Source organism: Coregonus clupeaformis, chromosome 6 (assembly GCF_020615455.1).
Source record: "Coregonus clupeaformis isolate EN_2021a chromosome 6, ASM2061545v1, whole genome shotgun sequence".
In the NCBI taxonomy this organism is placed as follows: domain Eukaryota; kingdom Metazoa; phylum Chordata; class Actinopteri; order Salmoniformes; family Salmonidae; genus Coregonus; species Coregonus clupeaformis.
Window position 1 is genome coordinate 41,203,868 of NC_059197.1, and position 14,412 is coordinate 41,218,279.

General features: G+C 41.9%; 1 long non-coding RNA gene across 1 annotated transcript; it reads right to left on the reverse strand.

Annotated features, from left to right (window-relative positions):
- Nucleotides 1–3,425: 3,425 nt before the first annotated feature.
- On the reverse strand, nt 3,426–9,699 carry LOC121568389. Its single transcript, XR_006001247.1, has 7 exons — nt 9,491–9,699; nt 8,233–8,441; nt 7,854–7,937; nt 6,479–7,731; nt 6,339–6,379; nt 6,204–6,231; nt 3,426–3,862 (listed from the first exon to the last, which is right to left on the reverse strand). It is a non-coding gene; the product is annotated as an uncharacterized LOC121568389 (long non-coding RNA).
- Nucleotides 9,700–14,412: the final 4,713 nt, after the last annotated feature.

Genomic DNA, 14,412 nt, shown 5'->3' on the forward strand with positions numbered 1-14,412 from the left:
TGTAAATGACCAAATATAGAACTGTGACATAGATTAGAGAGAAATGGGGTCAGATTTTTATGTATTTATGTGAACAAGATAACAATCCAAGTTTGAGTACTTTACATAGGTCTATACTCGAGATCAGGTCCATCACATGAAGATCAACAGTGATAGGCTACATTGTCTTTATGGTGGCATATTCAGTTGTTACATTTTCACTTGAAGTGGTTGGATAAAATGCATATGTAATTCTATCAAGAATGACATGCATTTGACAGCAAATACTTAATTCAATCATGCAGGCATTGTATAAAGTCTCATCAAGTGTTTGAATTGTATCCTTTATTTGGCAAGTTGAATATCTCCCTCTGCCCCTTTTCTGTGTAGAAATGAGAAAATACATTTTCCACTTTTCTAGGACATCTTACTTGTACTAGTGTTGTTTTATGGGACATCTCTATCCCTACCTCCATAATTGTGTCAGTGTGCTAGAGGTGTCTACCAATGTAAAGATGTGGGTCACTGGACTAACACCACAGACATAATGTACCAGACCTGTCTAAGACAAGGGCCTGAAGGGGAATTCAATGTCAGACCGCAGAGAGAGGAGAGCCCACTACACCTTCCTATTCAGGAGGCATTTTAGGAAGATGACTGGGACTTGTGCTTAGATTATATCTAGCCATCTCCATTGGGGCAGTAGCTAGTTTTTTTCTGTTGGAACCTAATTAAAAACATTTAATGACAATGCTTTATCTGGTCTTCAATTTTCCGTCCTATTAAGGTTGCTCCCTTAAGGGTTTCTCTGTGTTCTCAGAGTTTTACCAAATAGGTCACCATCACACCAAGGTCTGGGAAAAAGTTGGCGTTATGTATCCAGGTGTAGTAAAATACAAATACTGTACAGTACGTGTTAACATAATATATGCCATTTAGCAGATGCTTTTATCCAAAAGGACTTATAGTAATGCATCAGCTATACATTTTCATATGGGTGGCCAGGGCCCCAGGAGGAATCGAACGCATGACCGTGACGTTGCAAGCTCCATGCTCTACCAACTAAACCACACAGATTTCAGGGGAAAAACCATTTGAAATACCAAATGAATAATACTCCGTAAGATTGATACTTTTCTGTTGGTAACCATAAACTGAAAGCCTCCTCCTGTATCGTACTGGCTCAAATGTATATATGTTCTCTGCAGTCATGACTGATGATCAGGTGTCTGAAGTAACTCAGGCTCTATATCTGGAACAGCTAAAAACATCTAACCTAAAAAACCTGTGGAACTAATCAACTCTTCTTAACACGTCAAGTTGCTTCAAATAAGAGGTATGCTTAAAAGGTCCCTATTTCCTTTGATATTTCTCCTAGTATATCATGACAAGAGACAACTCCATCATGAGTTTATAGGGGCTTTTATTATTCAGCTTTTACTGTGGTTGGGTAAAACACATCAACAATTAGTGAAATCTAATGAGAAATGGGTATATAGCAGGACTTTGTGAACAGTCAAAGGCATTGTGATCAGTCACACAACAGTCAATCAAATAATCGATGGCATAAGCAATCAAACATAAAATTACACAGAATTAAATAAATACTTTGTAAAAAAATATATATGTGAAAGGATTTTCAGGAAAATAGAGATCTTCTTATACAAATGTAATAACAAAGGTAAAAGGTCAAACATGCAGGTGGTTGATCCACATTTGGAAATAGTGTGTGCTATTACAGGCAGTGCCATGAGAGGCTTTGAGTTGCAGTACTACTATTCTCAATGGGAAATAGCACTGTTAAAAACCCTTTTTGGTAAGTGGTGGTTTTCAGTGTATTAAAGCTCATATATATTTAACACCCCATTAAATGGGTATGCAAAGAGGTATACACAGAGGAAGAGAGGGAGCCAAATAGGCCAAGTAAATAAAGAAAACATACAGTGCATTCGGAAACTATTCAGACCCCTTGATTTTTTCTGCATTTTATTACGTTACAGCCTTATTCTAAAACTGATAAAATAAAAAAATAAAAATCAATCTACACACAATAACTAAGCAAAAACTGGTTTTTTGAATGTTTGCAAATGTATTAAAAATAAAAAACAGAAATACCTTATTTACATAAGTATTCAGACCCTTTTCTATGAGACTCGAAATTGAGCTCAGGTGCATCCTGTTTCCATTGATCATTATTGAGATGTTTCTACAACTTGATTGGAGTCCACCTGTGTTAAATTTGGAAAGGCACACACCTCTAAATAAGGTCCCACAGTTGACAGGTCATGTCAGAGCAAAAACCAAGCCATGAGGTCGAAGGAATTGTCCGTAGAGCTCCGAGAAAGGATTGTGCCGAGTCACAGATCTGGTGAAGTGTGCCAAAAAATGTCTGCAGTATTGAAGGTCCCCAAGAACACAGTGGCCTCCATCATTCTTAAAATGGAAGAAGTTTGGAACCACCAAGACTCTTCCTAGAGCTGGCCGCCCGGCCAAACTGAGCAATTGGGGGAGAAGGGCCTTAGTCAGGGAGGTGACCAAGAACCCGATGGTCACTCTGACAGAGCTCCAGAGTTCCTCTGTGGAGATGCGAGAACCTTCCAGAAGGACAACCATCTCTGCAGCACTCTACCAATCAGGCCTTTATGGTAGAGTGGCCAGACGGAAACCACTCCTCAGTAAAAGGCACATGACAGCCCACTTGGAGTTTGCCAAAAGGCAACTAAAGGACTCAGACCATGAGAAAATAAGATTCTCTGGTCTGATGAAACCAAGATTGAACTCTTTGGCCTGAATGCCAAGCGTCAAGTCTGGAAGAAACCTGGCACCATCCCTACGGTGAAGCATGGTGGTGGCAGCATCATGCTGTGGGGATGTTTATCAGTGGCAGGGACTGGGAGACTAGTCAGGATCGAGGGAAAGATGAACGGAGCAAAGTACAGAGAGATCCTTGATGAAAACCTGCTCCACAGCGCTCAGGACCTTAGACTGGGGCGACGGTTCACCTTCCAACAGGACAATGACCCTAAGCACACAGCCAAGACAACGCAGGAGTGGCTTAGGGACAAGTCTCTGAATGTCCTTGAGTGGCCCAGCCAGAGCCCGGACTTGAACCTGATCTAACATCTCTGGAGAGACCTGAAAATAGCTGTATAGCGACATTCCCCATCCAATCTGACAGCACTTGAGAGGATCTGCAGAGAACAATGGGAGAAACTCCCCGAATACAGGTGTGCCAAGCTTGTAGGGTCATACCTAAGAAGACTTGAGGCTGTAATCGCTGCCAAAGGTGCTTCAACAAAGTACTGAGTGAAGGGTCTGAATACTTATGTAAATGTAAAAATAGCAAACATTTCAAAAAACCTGTTTTTGCTTTGTCATTATGGGGTATTGTGTGTAGATTAATGAGGGAAAAAAACTAATTAATTTTAGAATAAGGCTGTAACATAACAAAATGTTGAAAAAGTCAAGGGGTCTGAATACTTTCCAAATGCACTGTACAGTAGCTTTTTCACAACCAAGTATCCATGTGGTACAAAATGTGTATATGAAATCTTTCCATTAATTTGCAGGCAGTATTGAGGCACAGTAGCACAGGCACATCTCATTTGCTAGAACCCTGAACTGTAACCAGGGCCTGGCTCAGGTTAATGTTGGCCAAGGTAGGTGACATGTCAGTGGGGCTGGTAGGGGAGTGGAGGATGTCACAGTCAAAGTTCTGGAAGTAGTCCATAGACAGGCCCCGCGTGGCTTTGACTGGACGATCAGGAAGGTTCTTCAGTTGTAGAATTAGTTCAACAGGTCTCTTCTGTAGTAGCTGAGAGTCAATGGAAGTGCTATGGAAAAACGTCTGCCTTTTGAAGCGCTCCAGGCTATGGGCTGGGTTCTGAGAGAGAGAGAGAGAAAGAGAGAGAGGAGAGAGAGGAGAGAGAGGAGAGAGAGAGAGAGAGAGAGAGAGAGAGAGAGAGAGAGAGAGAGAGAGAGAGAGAGAGAGAGAGAGAGAGAGAGAGAGAGAGAGAGAGAGAGAGAGAGAGAGAGAGAGAGATGAGAATTTGTTGTGATTGGGCATGGAGTATGGGCAGTCTCTGACCTTTCTCAGCATGTTGCAGTGGTCTGGCACAGGGAACTATGGAGGTAACATGGACAGAATTAGCATCAACAACATCTCTAGACTAGCATTTAGATTTGCATGACAGGACTGAAATTAAAATAAGAAAAACAACCTTTCTAACAATCATCACATATTCATTTAATTAAGATGAACTGTGGTGGTGACCGCACCTTTCCAGTCACCAATGAGAACAACAGAATGCCGAGAGACCACCAATCAGCAGCATGGCTGTAGGGACCCCCACTCAGGACTTCAGGAGCTGTTCAGACAGAGGACCATCCCAGTGAGATTATAATAGGTGCTTAATGTGTAGTGACCATTAATCTTGCCTGATCCCAAGCATCTCACCCATGTATTGGATTGTCCCACAAATTATAAATGCTATTGCGCCCCGCTCAAGATGGCGAGAGAGTCCAAAGTCAGCTAAATGCAGATGACCTGCATCAAACAGATACAGTAGTATTTTGCATACAGTACTTCACAAATCCAATTCCGGTTATTCTACCTTACTAATATGAAACTAAACTCATCATAAAAAGAAACGTCCCTTTTTCAGGAACCTGTCTTTCAAAGAAAATTCGTAAAAATCCAAATAACTTCACAGACCTTCATTGTAAAGGGTTAAACACTGTTTCCCATGCTTGTTAAATGAACCATAAACAATTAATGAACATGCACCTGTGGAACGGTCGTTAAGACAATAACAGCTTACAGACGGTAGGCAATTAAGGTCACAGTTATGAAAAATTAGGACACTAAAGAGGCCTTTCTACTGACTCTGAAAAACACCAAAAGAAAGATGCCCAGGGTACCTTGCTCATCTGTGTGAACGTGCCTTAGGCATGCTGCAAGGAGGCATGAGGACTGCAGATGTGGCCAGGGCAATAAATTGCAATGTCCGTACTGTGAGACGCCTAAGACAGCGCTACAGGGAGACAGGACGGACAGCTGATCGTCCTCGCAGTGGCAAACCAGGTGTAACAACACCTGCACAGGATCGGTACATCCGAACATCACACCTGCGGGACAGGTACAGGATGGCAACAACAACTGTCCGAGTTACACCAGGAACGTTCAGTGTTCTGCCATGGCTAGCGAAGAGCCCGGATTTCAATCACATTGAGCACGTCTGGGACCTGTTGGATCGGAGGATGAGGGCTAGGGCCATTCCCCCCAGAAATGTCTGGGAACTTGCAGGTGCCTTGGTGGAAGAGTGGGGTAACATCTCACAGCAAGAACTGGCAAATCTGGTGCAGTCCATGAGGAGAAGATGCACTGCATTACTTAATGCAGCTGGTGGCCACACCAGATACAGACTGTTACTTTTGATTTTGACCACCCCTTTGTTCAGGGACACATTATTCCATTTATGTTAGTCACATGTCTGTGGAACTTGTTCAGTTTATGTCTCAGTTGTTGAATCTTGTTATGTTCATACAAATATTTACACATGTTAAGTTTGCTGAAAATAAACGCAGTTGACAGTGAGAGGACGTTTTTTTTTTTGCTGAGTTTATATCTTCCAGAATATTCCCTACACCAACAATACAGAAGTGTCCACTGTATTAATAATAATATAATAATATGCCATTTAGCAGACGCTTTTATCCAAAGCGACTTACAGTCATGTGTGCATACATTTTTACGTATGGGTGGTCCCGGGGATCGAACCCACTACCCTGGCGTTACAAGCGTCATGCTCTACCAATTGAGCTACAGAGGACCGCGATATTATAAGGCCCTCTAGTGTTCTCTTATATTTGATTGCAGTAGAAAGTAAACTAAACCATACGTAAAATGTATGCATGTGTAAAGGACGTCACGCTGCTTGCTTAGCGAGTACAACTTCCTCCCGATTCGGCCGATACCTGGTACGAACTCGGGATCTCTGCCTCACAAACACACGTGACCGTCCTCCCTCAAGCGTCTTAGCCGATCGCGCCACCTCAAAAGCTGGCTAACGAGACGACGGAAGCGGGACACATAAGGCTGAAGAGTAAGTTTCACACATCTCCATGTGCTACACATGCATGACTGTACTGTAAGTCGCATTCAATAAAAGTGTCTGCTAAATGGCATATATGATATATTAATATATTATTTAAGCCAGCATTACCTTGGTCAGACAGAAGGACATTCTCCATCTAAAAAATTCAGAATAATCAGATGGTTTTAACTTTCCTGTGAAGTTGTAAATATGAGTAATTTAGTTGCAAAGAATAATGTTCATTATCAAAACAAATGTTCATACCTTCACATCCCTATGCATGATCCCAAAGTCGTGAAGGAAACCTACCAATCAGACACACCCATTATAATCCAAGTAAAGGTGAAACTTAAACAATGATCTCATACACATTTTGGAGAACTATATTGTGTATAGACACTCACCCAAAGCACAGCCTAGCTCTGCAGCAAATACCCGAGCCTCATCCTCCCCAAACTGGCCCTTCAGTATCCAGTAGGTATACAGGTCTCCAGTACTGCAGTAGTCACACACTGTGGGAAGACAGACACAGTCAAACACAATGATCCATCTTAGTACATAACAAGGCTATGTACAGTACACTGATCCAGGGCTGGGAGTAGATGACCCCTGCTGAAACACAAGCACTTGAAAAGGAAGGAGCAATGGAGGAGAGAAGCAATAGGAGAAAACAATTAATTTGTCGGAAGTCAAACAGTTGGACGCTTTTTAAGGCTGGGGGAAGCGTAGGAAGGGAAAGGGGTGATGCTGGGGAAGGAGCTAAGTGTCAGTCAGAGACACAAATGAAGTCAAACATGCCTTTATCCACTAATAAGGGTGTTATTAATAAACCAAAAGGAAGGGAAAACCTGTTCAGAGGCCACATAACTGTATGCTACACACTGAAATCTCAGTAGATGGCAGTATAATTCTTCAGACGAGTCATGGGGCTCAAACTGAGGAGACAACACTAAATAGCAGCAAGGCCAGATAATGCCATAGTTGACACTCCTGCTAGGGAGAGCGAGACAACCCATTGGGCACACACTGGTTGAAACAACGTTGTTTCCACGTAATTTCAATGAAATTAGGTTGAAATTAGGTTGAACCAACGTGAAATAGACGTTGAATTGACGTCTGTGCCCAGTGGGAAGCTCCTACGTGAGACACAGGGAGGGTAAAGAGAGGAGCGGATAAAACGAAGGGGAAGGAGGGATCTAGCTATATCACATTAGTCATTCACTAATGAAGAGGTGGCGCTGGGTCTGCAAGCAGTCCTGCAGATTGTGGAAGAATGGGTGGCTGACCTGCCGCTGCAACGCAACAGGCAACACACACAGCAGCAGCAACAGTGTGGATGTCAGCAAAGACACTCAGTAGAACTAAATGTGATTTAGGAGGGATCCTGAATCCAACCAGGTATCTTCAATGATGGCAAAGTTTTGTTTTGTTTTGCAAAAGCTCCATGGGACCATGGTTGTTGTTGCACAGAAGCTCATAGGGAGAATCGTCATAGTCATTGTTAGACCTCAGTGAGTCATTGTTTCCAGCATGTTATCCCCTAAACTAAGTCAGGCCCTAAGCTAGGATAGCAGCTTTCCAGGTCATCCTGCAGTGTGACCTCCTCCTTTGACTGTTCCAGGACCCCATGCTTCAGTATCTCAGACTTGGGTAAAACCTGTAGAGCAACACAATACAAGAACATTAAATACAGGGTAGGAATAGAATACACTAGATGTGTGTAAATGTCACATGAAATATAGTGCTGGTTAAATGTGATGTGGCTGAGGAGAAATTCACCTTAACTGCAAAGGTCTTCTCCTTCGACCTGTCCTTTACTTTCAAGATAGGACCAAAGGAGCCTTTGGCTATGCAGCCCAGGATCTGAATGTCATGGAGAGAAAGTGAGATTCAAATGATGCAATATTATTAAACATTTGTATCATTACAGCTAAGTTCCACAGACAGACAATCATATAATTTATTTCCCCCACATATAGAATAACTTAGTCATCGTCCAGTCAAGAAGTAATAAGTTACTGATTTGTCTGTTGTTTGCCTATCAATTAATGATTTAATTAAATCTGCTGAAGAGACAGCATGAAAACAACATTTTCATTAAAGATTGATATCATCTGTGGTCCAGGAGTTCAATCCAAATGAAGTTAAGGAGGACTACCTGGAAATCGTCTTGCACAGGGAATTTACAGTGTGGGAACTCAGGCAGAAAGACAGATGAAGCCAGGGAGAGTCCACTCCATGACAGGCTTCTAAGGGCTGTTTCCTGGGTGGAGGAGGTCCTCAGGGATTGGGGCTCCGCTGCCAAGGTGGCGAAGTCCATCAGTAAAGGATATTCCCATATTGGAGAGAAGGCCATGCCACCTGTCTCTACATTGAGGACAGCAGCTTTCTAATTAGTGATGGTTCTAATTATAAATAGTGCTGTGAGCAGCAAGTAACTAGAGCTAAATGTCAAATATCTGTTGATGTTACTGGCATATGCCACACTAGATTCATACAGGACTAAATCAGCATTGGATAGAGAAGATATCATATGAAACCAAAAATGTGCCAACATGCCAAATAAACAAACGAATGTTGAAGACAATCTATTTTCACGTAGATTATCTCAGAGTCCAGTCTGTTTGAATTACTTTCCATCCACTCGACTCCAGGCACAACAAGAGAAGATCACCGCAGCCACAGTGAGCCACCCCCCACCCCTTTTAATATAACTCCCCACCGACCCGTAGGCGCCTTCCATTAAAAACAGTTCAGTGCACTCATAACACATCCGCCAGCTCCACGTGCCCCTGAAATGTCATTGTAAAATACTTAAAATTGTATTTAAAAACACAATTTTCACTTTACATAGATTAATGAAATGTATGTTTACTATTCCAATGAATATCCATAAAAAAAATTAAAATATAAAAAGGTGCTCATCACCTGTTTCTATTCGCTGCACGCAGGGATGCACATGTAACCAAATGTCAATATTGTTGCTAGCTAGTGGCTAACCTATTATGTGGAAAAGCCTCCTGAGTGGCGCTGTGGTCTAAGGCACTGCATCGCAGTGCTAACTGTGCCACTAGAGATCCTGGTTCGAATCCAGGCTCTGTCGCAGCCGGCCGCGACCGGGAGACTCATGGGCGGCGCACAATTGGCCCAGCGTCGTCCAGGGTAGGGGAGGGAATGGCCGGCAGGGATGTAGCTCAGTTGATAGAGCATGGCGTTTGCAAAAAAAAAAATATATATATATATATATAAAAATGTATTCACTAACTGTAAGTCGCTCTGGATAAGAGCGTCGACTAAAATGTAATGTGAAAAGACAATAGGTTAGTAGGCTAAAGCAGTATACAGCACAAGCAGTCTAAACATGTGATCTAACCTGATAACTTCATAAGTGTAGGCTACGTCTGAAGATCTCTTACCTCATGTTTACTTGAGTCGCTGCCCATCACAATATTTGGTAAACCTCGATCAACCCCACATAATTATTTTCTAATTGGCTATTTTTAACATAGTCTTACACTGCCTTGTAAAACATCGATCGCACATTCCTGACCCGCCATGACTGACCATCTCGAGCGACGAATGATAACCTCACATTCGATGGTATTCTACAGAAGGCGAAGTTCTGCTCCAGTTAAGCCTGTCAGATGAATGATCAATTAGCCACTCACACTCCACTGGAAATAACGGCTAAAATCATAACTCCACATTTCTGTTAACCAATCACACATCTATTTATACTCACGAAATAAATGATACATTGACAGTGTAGTGACCTTTTGAGAACATACATGATACAATCAGCTATAAGAGACTTGGGAACAACTATTTTATTGACAAACAATTATAATTACATGCATGGTGATGAGAAATAAAGAGGTAGCAAAGAAACAACTTTCTTGAAATATTTGACATCTTGTACCTTACAGTTTATTCCAATTGCTAACACACTAAAATGACATGCACAGCACAATTATTTAAACTGACACACAGAGAGCAAAACCTCTTCTCAAGTCTCCAAAAGTCTAAACAAATTTTCTGCTTTACACACATTTTGCAATTCAAAATGGCACTTTTTAAATGCACTGCACATGGTTCTCTGCAGAAGACACAACAATCTGACAAAGTCACCTTTGCCATTTCAAAACACTGCCATTCAAAATGACACTACATGGGCTAATTGGCCAATACATGTGCCACCTGGCCAAACACCTCAATGGTTAATTGTTACCACTTCAATCAGGAAGTAAGCACTATGAAAAGACCACAGGTGAGCACCTTTTGTTTTACAACAACAATGGAAGACGATGCAGAGAGAGGAAGAGGGAGGGTGAGAATGAGAGGAAGAGTGAGAGGTAGGGGTAGAGGAGTTCATGGCCAAAGAAGACAACTTTCAAATGAAATCAGAGCGACCTTAGTTGATCATGTCATCAACCATGGGCTGACAATGCAAGAGGCTGGACAGAGTGCAGCCCAACTTGAGCCGTTTTACTGTCGCCTGTGTCATCCGGACATTTAGACTGGAGTACAGGTATGTAACCAAAATGTCTTTCACACTATGTAGTACACCCCATGTCGTAGTACACCCCATGTCATAGTGACACCTGTTTACTTCATGAATGGCTGATGTCATACACTAACTGCACAAGTTTCCTGTACAATTTACTCTACTGTGGGGGAAATATCTTTAGGCTGCATTGTCCAAGCCCTATATTTTAGTTTTTCTAAAGGACAGAGATGCAACCATGGTGGAGGAAGGGGCCAAATGTTCACTGGGGTACAGGAAGCTGCCATTGCAAATTTGGTTTTGGAAAATAATGAAATCAGATTACGAGAAATTCAAAGCCACATCATCCAAGACAACACCATATTCAACAACATTCAACGAGTCAGTCTGTCCACTGGCTTGGATTTCTCAAGCGAAACCAAATCAGAATGAAACAACTTTATAAAGGTGCCGTTTGAAACTCTCAAAGAAACGAAGAGGTCAGACGAGCATATGTGGATGTAAGTACAATATTGACTGCAGTACACTACACGCAACAATGTTTCCCAGTGTACTGGATAACACCATATTGACTGCTTTTGTTCTTTGTTTTCAGGGAGTACTGGAAATGGATGCTCATGCAATCCCACATGAGTTCATCTTTATAGACGAGGCTGGGTTCAACCTAGCAAAGACCAGAAGAAGGGGGAGAAACGTCATTAGCCATTATAGATGTTCCTGGCCAACGTGGTGGGAACATCACAATGTGCGCTGCCATCTCCAATACGCATGGTGTCCTCCACCGTCATGCCAACCTGGGACCATTTAACACAGCCCATATTCTCACATTTCTGGACAGACTCCACAACATTCTCATACCACCAGAGCGTATGAATGATGCAGACCATCAAAGAACCCGGTATGTTGTAGTATGGGACAACGTGCGCTTCCATCGTGCAGCCCCAGTCAAAAACTGGTTTGCTGACCACCCACCATTTCTCGTGCAATACCTCTCACCATTTCTGAACCCCATAGAAGAGTTATTTTCGGCATGGCGGTGGAAGGTATACAACCGGCAGCCCTTTGTGCGCATGCCTCTTGTGCAGGCTATGGAAGAGGCATGTGATGAGATTGATGTGGGTGCGATTCAGGGATGGATAAGGCACTCAAGGCGCTTCTTCCCTCGATGTCTGGCAAGGGAAGATATTGCCTGTGATGTGGATGAGGTGTTGTGGCCAGACCCAGCTGTGCGGCAAGATGCTGCCTAATTATTTTTCTTGCCTCTTTTCTATATATTTTTTCTGCACATTTTTTCTGCAATTTTCTTTTTCAGTTTACCGTTTTTTGTGAGCATATTTTTGTTCAGTCCAATGTAAATATATCTGCTGTGCATATGTTTACATTTACGTCATTTAGCAGACACTCTTATCTAGAGCGACTTCGTTAGTGAGTGCATACATTTTTCATACTGGCCCCCTGTGGGAAACAAACCCACAACCCTGGCGTTGCAAGTGCCATGCTCTACCAACTGAGCTACACGGGGCACTGACTTGTTTGGTGAAAAATATAAATGTTTCAACAGCGTGTGTGTGTGTATCTGCAAATATTTATGTGTATGTGAACAATCTGAATAATTTTCTACAATTTGAACTATTTTAGTATTATGGCAAAGCATACTAAAGATGAGAGTGCTTTTCATTATGCCCAACAGTGTGTAGTTGGTTAGACAAATCTGGTAATATGAATGAAGTGTGTGCCATTTCGTGCAAACGTTTGATTTTGATAATGCTATATGTAGTTTTGGTTGCAGTGCTTCATTTTGCAGGATATGAGGTATTTTGCAGTGTGGGTGTGTGAATTGTGTTAAGTATTTTGATAAAACCAGCCTAGTTTGTAAAATTGTGTTTTAGCAATTGGGAAAAACTGTAAGGAAGCTGTAACTGAATAACAAGGTACAGATGTGATTTAAAAAGAAATAACCATGGTTACAAAAATATCTGAAAATACTATGCTTAAAAAGTGCTGTAGTGTTAAAATTCCAAAACATTATCAAGACAAGCTGCAACAAAATTATTTTTGCAGAGACTATCAAAGCTGTCAGAATAACTGCCATAAAATAGAAAACAACAAGGACATATTTTTGCTGCTCGGTTGTGATATCGCACAGATTTGTAGGGGAACTCCAGTATAAAACAGAAGTCTGCTGTGGCATATACACCACCGGTCAAATGTTTTAAAACACCTACTCATTCAAGGGTTTTTCTTTAATTTTTACTATTTTCTACATTTGTAGAATAATAGTGAAGACATCAAAACTATGAAATAACAAATATGGAATCATGTACAGCGGCTTGCGAAAGTATTCACCCCCTTGGCATTTTTCCTATTTTGTTGCCTTACAACCTGGAATTAAAATGGATTTTTTGGGGGTTTGTATCATTTGATTTATACAACATGCCTACCACTTTGAAGATGCAAAATATTATTTGTGAAACAAACAAGAAATAAGACAAAAAAAAAAAAAAAAACGATTGACCCCCCCAAAGTCAATACTTTGTAGAGCCACCTTTTGCAGCAATTACAGCTGCAAGTCTCTTGGGGTATGTCTCTACAGTGAGGGAAAAAAGTATTTGATCCCCTGCTGATTTTGTACGTTTGCCCACTGACAAAGAAATGATCAGTCTATAATTTTAATGGTAGGTTTATTTGAACAGGGAGAGACAGAAAAACGCATGTCAAAAATGTTATAAATTGATTTGCATTTTAATGAGGGAAATAAGTATTTGACCCCCTCTCAATCAGAAAGATTTCTGGCTCCCAGGTGTCTTTTATACAGGTAACAAACTGAGATTAGGAGCACACTCTTAAAGGGAGTGCTCCTAATCTCAGCTTGTTACCTGTATAAAAGACACCTGTCCACAGAAGCAATCAATCAGATTCCAAACTCTCCACCATGGCCAAGACCAAAGAGCTCTCCAAGGATGTCAGGGACAAGATTGTAGACCTACACAAGGCTGGAATGGGCTACAAGACCATCGCCAAGCAGCTTGGTGAGAAGGTGACAACAGTTGGTGCGATTATTCGCAAATGGAAGATATCCATATTATGGCAAGAACAGCTCAAATAAGCAAAGAGAAACGACAGTCATTACTTTAAGACATGAAGGTCAGTCAATGCGGGAAATTTCAAGAACTTTGAAAGTTTCTTCAAGTGCAGTCGCAAAAACCATCAAGCGCTATGATGAAACTGGCTCTCATGAGGACCGCCACAGGAAAGGAAGACCCAGAGTTACCTCTGCTGCAGAGGATAAGTACATTAGAGTTACCAGCCTCAGAAATTGCAGCTCAAATAAATGCTTCACAGAGTTCAAGTAATAGACACTTCTCAACATCTGTTTAGAGGAGACTGTGTGAATCAGGCCTTCATGGTCAAATTGCTGCAAAGAAACCACTACTAAAGGACACCAATAATAAGAAGAGACATGCTTGGGCCAAGAAACACGAGCAACGGACATTAGACCGGTGGAAATGTGCCCTTTGGTCTGGAGTCCAAATTGGAGATTTTTGGTTCTAACCGGCGTGTCTTTGTGAGATGCGGTGTGGGTGAACGAATGATCTCTGCATGTGTATTTCCCACCGTAAAGCATGGAGGAGGTGGTGTTATGGTGTGGGGGTGCTTTGCTGGTGACACTGCCTGTGATTTATTTAGAATTCAAGGCACACTTAACCAGCATGGCTACCACAGCATTCTGCAGCGATACGCCATCCCATCTGGTTTGGGCTTAGTGGGCCTATCATTTGTTTTTCAACAGGACAATGACCCAACACACCTCCAGGCTGTGTAAGGGCTATTTGA